Raw genomic sequence first — 10,470 nt, 5'->3', positions numbered from 1 at the left:
GAATGAAAGGCCCTTAATGGAAGGGCCCTTCCTGCAAAGTAGGAGAGCTTTTCAAACAGCTAAAGGACTAGAGTGAGTGAGCAAGTAAGGAGCAGAGGACAGGATCAGTGAGCTAAAGAGGGGGAGAACATTTCGGGGCTCCATAGGTCTTTGTGGAGATTTTTGGCTTCTGTTCTGAGATGGGAGCCGTGAGAGTTTTGAGCAGAACAGTGACATATTCTGACATGTTTTAACAGGATTGAACTGGCTTTTGCGTTGTTATAAAACATAAGGACAAATGTGGAGTCAGAGAAATCAGAGACTTGCAATATCGTAGGTGAGAAATGATGATGACATGTCTTAGCAAGGCAGTGGAGATGGGGAGACATGACCAGACACTGGATATGTTTTGAATATATTGACATCAGCATTTCCTGATGGACTGCATGCAGGATATACAAAGGAAAGTGGAGTCAAATTTAATCTCAAGGTCTTTTTGTCTTGAGCAATTGGAAGGATATTGTTGATCAGTTTTCTCAAAGTTCCTCTCAGGTTCCTTGAGGTGAAGCAGCAGCACCCTTGCCCCCAATTCATCCTCATAAGGTATCATAGGGTTTCAGAGAGGAAAGGAAAATGCTGCTATACCCAGAAATTTCTCCAGATAAATTTCTTTTCAGTCTCTTTACTCTCAACCATTTTATACACCAAGAAGACATTGAGCTAAGAATCATAATATTGATTTTTTCAAAGTCCTGTCTAGGTAGAGTAGAAATTTACTTTGGAATACAGAGATATTTATCCTATACAATTTGATTATTACCTTTTTGATAACTGAGCTAAATAGACAGAAATAATCTCATTTTAAGACTTTTTAAAAATAAGCTTTATGTCCAACATGGGACTTAAACTCATGACCCTGAGTTCAAGAGTCACATGCTTTACCCACTGAGCCATTCACCTCACCCATTTTAAGGTCTTGTTTAAATAGACAAATACATTTGCATGCGTACATGCACACACACACATACACCCCAAAGTCAGGGTCATATCATGGCTCTAAAAATTTTAATATCTTTTCATTTATATCCCTTATTATTACATATCTTTTCAAAGCCATGAGCTTTTCATTGTTGTGCTTATTGCATCATAAGTGCAATATGTGAAAGTTTGCTTGTAATTTCTTTTTTTTTAACTTGTAATTGTCCATTGAAGTATAGCAATAAAAGCCTATGGCTACTTGGTATGTTAATCTAGCTAAAATATACATTAAGTAGAACTATTATGTACATAAGACTTTAAATATGTATAAATGTAACAATGCAAAAAGATAAGCCCAATGTATAAATCATTTTTAATGCCCTTTCCAGGCTTGAAATTCCATGCCCCATGATCTATTAAGGAAAAGAATAAACTGTTTACATGTGGTAAACACCCATGCAACATTAATTCTTGACAAAGCCCAAGATTTAAGTGTAACCAGGCACAGTCAGATTGTTCATTTTAAAGAAAGATGAACTCTCCATGAAGAAAGGTGATTCCTGAGCAGACCTTAATGGATTTAGTTTTATTTATCTTCCTCAAAGGAAAACAGCACTTCAGATATTGGCAGAAACCAGATGAAGTGAGGAAACAGCCACATGCATCCATGAAGAACCAGTTAAAGGTAGCAGAAGGATTTGGGATATTAGCCATCCAGGTTAGAAAAATAAGGACATTGGAAAAAGCAGATATTTTCTTGGAGAATTCATTTTAAAAATGCCAATAAGGTATTATTATTATTACTATTATCGTTAGTCCTCAAAACTTCAGCATTTTCATCCTTTCTAGGCTTTAGAGACTTCACGACATCAATAACTACTGTAAACTGTTATTTACTGCAAGTACTTCTATGCGATGATTAGAAGAATCTTATCTTCTCTTGCTCCTGGAAAAGTCATTCACAATTATTAACATATATCCACATCAGAACACCATCCATAATCGCACCAAAGCCCATATTTCCCCTATTTTTCACTGCTTATTTAATAAACAATTGGAGTCAAAAAGCTACTGTTTCCTGAGAAATTATTATGTGATGGATATATTTAAAAGTTAATTAAATGCATGATCAGAAATAGTTTATGGTAGTCGTTAATCCCGTTTTATACACAAACCATCTGAGACTTGACTAAAGGCACTATGAATGAGTTTTAATAATTGAGAAAGAAGGATGGGGTCATAACATAGAAGTTAAATTACATGTCCTTGGTCACACAGCCAGCAGAGTCATACAGGAGATCCCAGCTCTGCCAGATGGTCCCACACCTAGGATTTATCTTTGCACGCACACAAAGGCTCTCAGAAGCAGTGACTGTCAGATACTTCTTTCTTCTCCCACTCTGCCTACTAGCCCCAGTATGCCCTCAGCACACAATCCATGTCTACTGCAGGGCTGAAGGTTTAAACACACAATGCAAATAACCTCTCACTCAACTATCTGCTCTTTAAGTTCTAGTGCTTATGGGATTTCAAATTTGGCATTTGAAATCAGGAAATTTAGGAAGGATTTCAGGATAAAGAGTAACTTTTAGGAAGAAATCTGTGCCTACCTTAAGAGAATCAAAAAGCTGATTTGGAGTGGTAGTGAGGATGAACTTGAATTGAATTTTGTTAGGTCAAGTTTTATATTTGTTTATTTTTATGTTTTGAATTTGGACAAGTTGCCTGGTTACTCAAAAATGATGTAAATTCAAGAATCATTAAATCAGGCACATCATTCATTCACAAATCTATCCCAGAATATTAAACATTCTGTAAACATAAGATAATGTTCCAGGTGTTATGGAAATTACAAAGATAAAAAAAAATATGAACCATAATCTCAAGGAATTTGAAACATACTGGTGGAGATAAAACCTATAGAAATGTATAAGATTTTATAAGATTTAAAAAAGATATTTATAAGATATAAAACAAAATATATATCTGTAAGTAAAAATTGATAGTTAAGAAGAGTTATGGTTTCCATTAAATTGATGGAGGTGGGAGTGAAGGTATGGAAGGCATAGCAATTGAATTGAGAATGAAGGGGGAAAAATTTTTTTTTCGACTCTCTGAAACACACCAGGAATGATGCTTAGTTTTTAAACATTTTGAAAACGTTTAAATAATCCTCTAGAAATTCATTCAAGTGTATAATACAAGACTCATACAGAGGAAGACAGAAAGGGGCCCAAACATGGAAGGCCTTGATGCTGTGTAGGTGCTGTCAGTACTTAGCATTATTCCTCAGGCACTATAATTTCTGACTACCCTGATGACTCCCAGTTGCCAGCATATATATCTCTCTGTTCCTGGGAGCTTTCTCTGAAACTACTGATAGCTACACTACCTTACCCTTTGAAGGTAGGAGAAACCTACAAATTAGCACATCTGGGGAGTAGCCCTCAACGGGCAGTTGATGGAAGCTGATACTTACCTCTGCTGGCTCACTTTGGGGAAGCAAAATGTATATTTCCTATTTAATATCAATAGAACTAGAATTCCTAGCAAACACTTTCTAGTAACATTCTTTTTCTATCAGAACACTTAAAATTAGAGACACCTGGGTGGTTCACAAGTTAAGTGTCCGCCTTCCGATCTGGGCGTGATCCTGGAGTCCCGGGATGGAGTCTCCCATGGCGCTCCCTGCATGGAGCCTGCTTCCCCTCTGCCTATGTCTCTGCCTCTCTGTGTCTCTCATGAATAAATAGATAAAATATTTTTAAAAACTGAGCACTTAAAATTATAGTTAAAATATGACACATTTCCTTTTAAATGAATCATTGTTTTGGAAAAAGGAAGCCCTCAGACATGAAAAATCAATCAGAGTCTTGTATGTGAAGTGTTCAGAAGGGAGTAAAACTGGTGGCCAGGAGTTCAGAGTATTGGGATTTAACAGTCAAAGTAAATTCAAAAGAAAAGGACTTTGATTCATAGAAGATAGGAAACTAGAACAAAGAACTACACACAAAGCTTACATCTATGAAGGATTATACCTTCACTGAGAGAGTGACCAGAAAAAATTTCTACCCCACCTCTCCCATCCATCCAATAAAAAAAAAAATGTCAAAGAAATCCATCTAACCTAGCTCTGGTCTTGAGGTAAGTGAAAAAGTAAACTTTCAAATCTATGGACTGACATTCAAGGACATTTTAGGTTTAAAATAACACCAACTGGGCAGCCCGGGGGCCGGGTGCGGGGGGGTCGGGGGCGCTCAGTGGTTTGGCGTCACCTTCAGCCCAGGGCCTGATCCTGGGTTCCCAGGATCGAGTCCCACATCGGGCTCTCTGCATGGAACCTGTTTCTCCCTCTGCCTGTGTCTCTGCCTCTCTCTCTCTTTCTCTCTCATGAATAAATAAGTAAAATCTTTAAAAAATAAAATAAAATAAAATAAATAAAATAAATATAATATAATATAATATAAATATAATATAATAAAATCACACCAACTGAGAAGTCTGAAGAACAACAGCAGCACAGATTAATTTAAAAAACTCCCAGGTCTCGGGGCACCTGGGTAGGTCAGTTGAGTGTCTAACTCTTGATTTCAGCTCAGGTCATGATCTCAGGATCATGAGATTGAGCCCTGCATGTGGTTTCACACTCAGTGGGGAATTTGCTTGAGCTTCTTTCTATCCTGTTCCCTCTGCCCTCCACCTGCTTGCACACACTGTCTCTCTTTCGATAGATAGATAGATAGATAGATAGATAGATAGATAGATAGATAGATAGATAGATGATAGATAGATAGATAAAATCTTTAAAAAAAAATACTCCTAGGTCTCTATTTTGGCAGAAACAAAATCAAGTCCTCTAAAGAAAAAAAAAAAATCCTTTATACAGACCTCCTTAGGTCCAGACAGGCAATGTTGCAACAAGTGTAATGTCCTTTTAAAATTCACAATTCAATCAGTGGGAAGAGCCAACATACAATACGAAACTGAAAGAAAAAAAAAAAGAAGCTCAAACATGAGAAATATATGCTTCAATGTTGGACATACATCAAATATTGGAAATACTGGGTACAAAATATAAAATAAATATTTTAATATAATTCTAGAAATTTAAAGGAAAATCAAAATTATCTGCCAAACAAGATAATATAAAATTATTAATGATTTTTTGAGAAAGCAGTAAATATATGCAAAAGTGAAAATGTAATTATTGAAATTAAAAACTAAATGAATGTCCATCCCCAGGTATTTATGTAAGAGGAATGGAAACTATGTCCACCAAAAGATTTGCACATGAATGTTCATGGCAGTCTATGTCCATCAACAGGAGACTCATTAAACAAATTGTGGTAGATCAAAAAATAGGATACTACTCAGGAAAATAAAGTGCTGGACTGCTCACACATAAAATAATATGGGCACAGCTCAAAAGCTTTGGGTTGAGACAAAGTCAGACACAATAGTGCACATATTATATAATTCTATTCTAGAGGAAGTCCAAAAACAGGCAAAATATTCTATCACTATGGGGAAGCATGACTGGAAGAGTGTGAAGGAACTTTCTGGGGGCTATCCTTTCTATATTCAAATTGCCAATACTTACCCAGCTGTTTATTTTACTATATGTAAATCATTTCTCAAAAAAACCATTTGAGAGCAATTTTTTAACACAACTAAAGAGAGAAATAGAGAACTTCTCATAAGAGCTAACATTTTTTGAGTGCTGAGCATGACTCTATTTTACATAAAGTCTGTTAATCCAATGAGGTGGGGTTTGTTTTCACCTCTAATTTTTCCTATGAAGAAACTGAAGCACATAAAAATCAAGTATATTTTTGCACAATTTCTCATAGTAAGTAAACGGGTTGGGATTTGAGCCTAAGAAATTGGACCTCCTACCCGACACCTGAAGATGCACAGAATACTGATTCCAGGCCAGCTGTCTTCAGAATAAATAAGTCTGAAACTCTGAGCTTAGGTCTGAGTCAGCAATGGAACTTACTGCCCTGAGCAAACTTGAGGATTTGCACCCTGGAACATTGACAAGAATGTTTATAGTATATTTGTTTGTCTTAGCATAGAACAAGAAGCAACTAGAAACGAGAGATGAATAAGACTAGATTCTATATATAATGTAAGATTATTTAGTAGTAAAAATAAGTGATGTTCGATATTCTTGTATATGTAGATATCACAAAAAATAATATAGAATGAAAGTAGCAACTTGCAGAAGATTATGTGCCATATGATATCATAAATATTAATTTCACAAGCATTTAAATTTGTCAATATATTGGCTAGGTAGAATAAAACCCCCCAAAAAGGAGTATTATAAATACAAAATTCAAAACAGTGGATCCTTTAGGCACTGGGAGCAGAGAAATAAAGAGGATAAGTACACAAGGAATTTTAGGTACACTAGGAATATTCTATGGCCTAAATTCGGTCATAATATAGGCATGTTCTTTACATTATTCCTTATACACACATGATTTTGTTGTTATGAAATATTTATATTAAAAAATGAAGGGGAAGAAATATAACAACTGTACTAATACTCAGAAATGACTAGTTATTTCTTATAAAATTGAGCCTATGCTCTATGTGAGGATTTTAAAGAATAGATAAAACATTACAAATCATAGGCTTAAGCCTGAGTTTTATGTAAATAAAAAGTTAAATATGCTATTCATTTTATTCATTATTTCTAGTTTAAAAAGAAGAACATTCAAAGAGAGTTTTAAAGAATTAATATTTGTACTCGAGTTCCTTAGAATTAAAATTGCCATTATGTTGCTCCACTCAGCACCAGCTTGTGGAGGGTTAAAAATATAACTCTTTGTCAATTATTGTTGGAAACATGTGATCCATCATTAGCAACAGCTGAAATAATAACTAACACTTGCACAAAGCTTACCATATGCCAGGCACTATTCTGTCTTCTTTGCATATATTAATTGTATGTATGTGATCTTAGGACATTCCTATGTCATATGCTTATGATTTTCTCCATTATGCAGTGGCATAACTGAGGGACAGAGACTTTATACAACTTGTCCATGGTAACATCCCCGGTTGGGAGCAAAACTAAGATTTAACCCAGGCTCTCTGGCTCCTTATTTGGATTCTCAGTCTCCAAGCAATACCACCTGAGTCCCTAATAAAGGCAGCATGGAGGATGCCTGGGTGGCTCAGCAGTTGAGCATCTGACTTTGGCTCAGGTCCTGATCCTGGGAGTTCCAGGATCGAGTCCCACATTGGGCTCCCTGTATGGAGCCTGCCCTCTGCCTATGTCTCTGCCTCTCTCTCTCTCTCTCTCTCTCTCTCATGAATGAATAAATAAATAAAATATTTTAAAAATAAATAAATAAAGGCAGCACAGTGTCCTCTCATGCCTCCAAAGTAATGGAAACAGAGCAAACACATCAGTTGTTCTATGTTCTCAATAATGAGATTCTATCTGCATTGAGTGATGAGGGCCAAGCACAAATAATAAATGCCCTCCTGTCAGGAAAGCAGAGGAGATGACAGCAGTAAGGAGACCCCTTGAATGTGTAATCCTGGTACCTCTGGGCAGGAGAGGCTGCACTGAGCAGAGTGAAAAAAACTCAGTGGGATATTTTTGAGACCTTGAAACTCTGAGACTCTTTCTTTCCTAAACAAAAGAAAAATACTTCAATTTGGTGTAGTTATTGGGTCTCTTTTTTCCTCTTTCTCCCAATTCTACAGATGCTGTTCTTCCAACATTTACTTCTGCAAAGGAGGTATGTGAGTCAATCTTTAATTCCTTTTTTTTTTTTTTTCCATTTTGATACTGGTTTCTCTTTTGTAAACATATTTAGGAAATCTTTACAAGACAAATCTAGGTATGGTTTCTTTACATTGACTTTGGAAGGGGTGCATACAGATTTGCATAATCATGCTTCTTTCTAGTTCTGAAAGATTTCTTTAGCCACACCTTTGTTAATTGTTTTACTTCTGATTATTCTGACTATAACCTCAGGAAAATATACAATTCTTAAATTAAATCCTGAGCTCTTTGTTTTACATCTTCTCACTATTGGGCTTTTTTTTTTTTTTTTTTTCCCATCTCTGCATTCTAGGCAAGTTTCTCAAGTTCATCTTCTACATCATTAATTCAGTTTTCCAAGGTAACTGTCTTCTTCATTACCTCCACTGAAAATTTTATTTCTGCTATTACATTTTTAGCTTCCTTATAAAACCTCATTATCTTACCCATTTTCCTGTTTTTAATCTCAGTGGTTCCCTTTTTATGATTTTCTGAACATGTTTCAAAGGAGATGTATATTATGATCTATTGAGAATGCTAAACATTTTTTGAAAATTTTTCTTGTTTCAGATGAGTTGCAAAGATCCTCTCTTTCTTTGAATATTCAGTGATAAAACTTTTTCCTTGTTTTTCAATGTTTTCATTTGGAATCTTTCCTTTGGGGGGCGGTGGTAATAATCTATGCTACAGAAGCATAGCTCAAAATTCTTCTCCATTCAGTCTGATTCAAATTATTAATTGGCAAATTAGTTTAGATGGTTATTGGTGAAATTCCCAAAGTCTCATGAGCTTTTGTTGACTTTGGGTTTGTGGTACTAAAACAGCCCAGTCCTCTTCTACTTAAAACATAATAAATATATAGAAAGAGAAAATCCCCATGATGCATGGCTAACAGGACCATATTCTGAGCCTGCCTTTTGATATTTTTAATTATAGGAACCACACCTATTAGGATGAATGTACAACCATGGGAACCATCACCCAGTACTCCCTCAATCTAGCCAATAAACATAAAAAGAGACACTTCTGTTGGGGAGAAGAAAACAATGCTCTGTCTCTCTCAAAGAGTAGTTGCCAATCAATACAGTTGCTTCTTAACGTAGAAACCAGGAGGCAGACAGTAGAAAAAGAACAAAAGGTCTTACAGCATACTTTAAGGTAAGTGGACTTATTCTTTGCTTATAAATCACAATTTTTAATCTAGCTTCATAGTTCTTGTAGTGAGCAGACTTTTTTTTGGGGGGGGCAGATTTTGACAATGGGGTGAATGAATTGTCTAGCTAACAGTTTTAAGTTTTCATCTGAGTCCGTGAATATATTTTAGTGTAAAATTTGGAAATATTGTGCCTAAAGCCATTATCCAAATAGCATTGAATTCTCACTGGCCACATTAATATGGGATTTACATGACACAGGATTCCCTGTGCCTATCTTCCTCATATACATATTTTTAAAAATTTTTTATTTATTTATGATAGTCACACAGAGAGAGAGAGGCAGAGAGAGAGAGGCAGAGACACAGGCAGAGGGAGAAGCAGGCTCCATGCACTGGGAGCCCGACGTGGGATTCGATTCCGGGTCTCCAGGATCGCGCCCTGGGCCAAAGGCAGGCGCCAAATTGCTGCGCCACCCAGGGATCCCCTCATATACATATTATTCAATTGGATGGGTTACTATAGCTTGCCTGTCCTTTCAAATCTGCCAATAACTGAAGAAAGATGGTAGTGTTGTTGTTGTCATTGGTGTTGTTGTTTTCTCACAGTGTTATAGAATTGAGATTTGAATATTGCCCATCAGGACTTTTTAAAAAAGTACACACAGGGACATTAAAGTGTCACTTTATCTACTTTGTTTCCAATGGACTTTATTTTCAGAGAAACTCTTAACGAAGAGTGGAATACATAAAAACATCCCTTTATATGCTCTAAGTAAATACCAGTTTCCTTTCCTTTCACCCCTTGGGTGCTTGTCTAAGCTAATGGGCTTTGAGAGGCATTATAAAGTCCCTTTAGTGCCATTTTTATAACATGGACATTTCATGAATGGAAATTCATATCACAGATTTAATTGGTCATGACTGTGTTCCTCTTTAAAATGAAAGTCTGCTTGGGATAGTTAACTGATTTCCTTCTGTCATTAATTAAAGGACGCAACTCACCTCAGTGGCTGTATTCTATTAGGTAGCTTGAAGCAGAGACTCAAAGCAGTCACATCCTATCCCAATGAGAGAGAGGGCAAAGGGTTAGGGAGAACAGAAGTCAGTACCCTCAGAAGACAATGTTACTACCAGTTACTACTTGGCATGGAGGGTACCCTAGAGGTCCTAAGGGATGGCAAGCAAAACTGTCAACAAACCACAAGTTTGCCTAGGGCCACTCCTGTGTCACCTAAACCATTAAAGAACTTTAAGAACAGAGGTCCCATGGTCCCATTACCACCTCACCTTCACAAGGTTTTCTTCTCTCATTAAGGTAAATCTCCCATGTTAAAATCTATATTTCTTCTTTTCTGACCTTGAGTTGAGATAAACACTCATATAATAAGATGTCATGTTCTTATGGGTAGGAGTCAGGGATCACAGAATCATAGAAAAAGGTCTCATTCTAATAACCTCAAGTCTACAACAAGGGGAAGAAACATCGCAGGCTAGGAGAGACTATACATCAGTTCATGGTCTGGCTCAGGTCAGAACCATGGATGAAATGTGCCCCTGATGGTGGAGACTT

The 10,470-nt window shown here is 36.4% G+C and overlaps 1 long non-coding RNA gene across 1 annotated transcript; it reads right to left on the bottom strand.

Annotated features, from left to right (window-relative positions):
- Positions 1 to 1,617: 1,617 nt before the first annotated feature.
- Positions 1,618 to 9,967, bottom strand: LOC119864872. The gene is made up of 3 exons (XR_005375350.1): positions 9,903 to 9,967; positions 4,846 to 4,940; positions 1,618 to 1,903 (listed from the first exon to the last, which is right to left on the bottom strand). It is a non-coding gene; the product is annotated as an uncharacterized LOC119864872 (long non-coding RNA).
- Between the last annotated feature and the right edge of the window lie 503 nt (positions 9,968 to 10,470).

This window comes from Canis lupus, chromosome 21, assembly GCF_011100685.1.
Source record: "Canis lupus familiaris isolate Mischka breed German Shepherd chromosome 21, alternate assembly UU_Cfam_GSD_1.0, whole genome shotgun sequence".
Lineage (NCBI taxonomy): Eukaryota > Metazoa > Chordata > Mammalia > Carnivora > Canidae > Canis > Canis lupus.
Note: the sequence above shows the minus strand (reverse complement) of the source record. Positions and strands in the feature narration are given on the sequence as shown.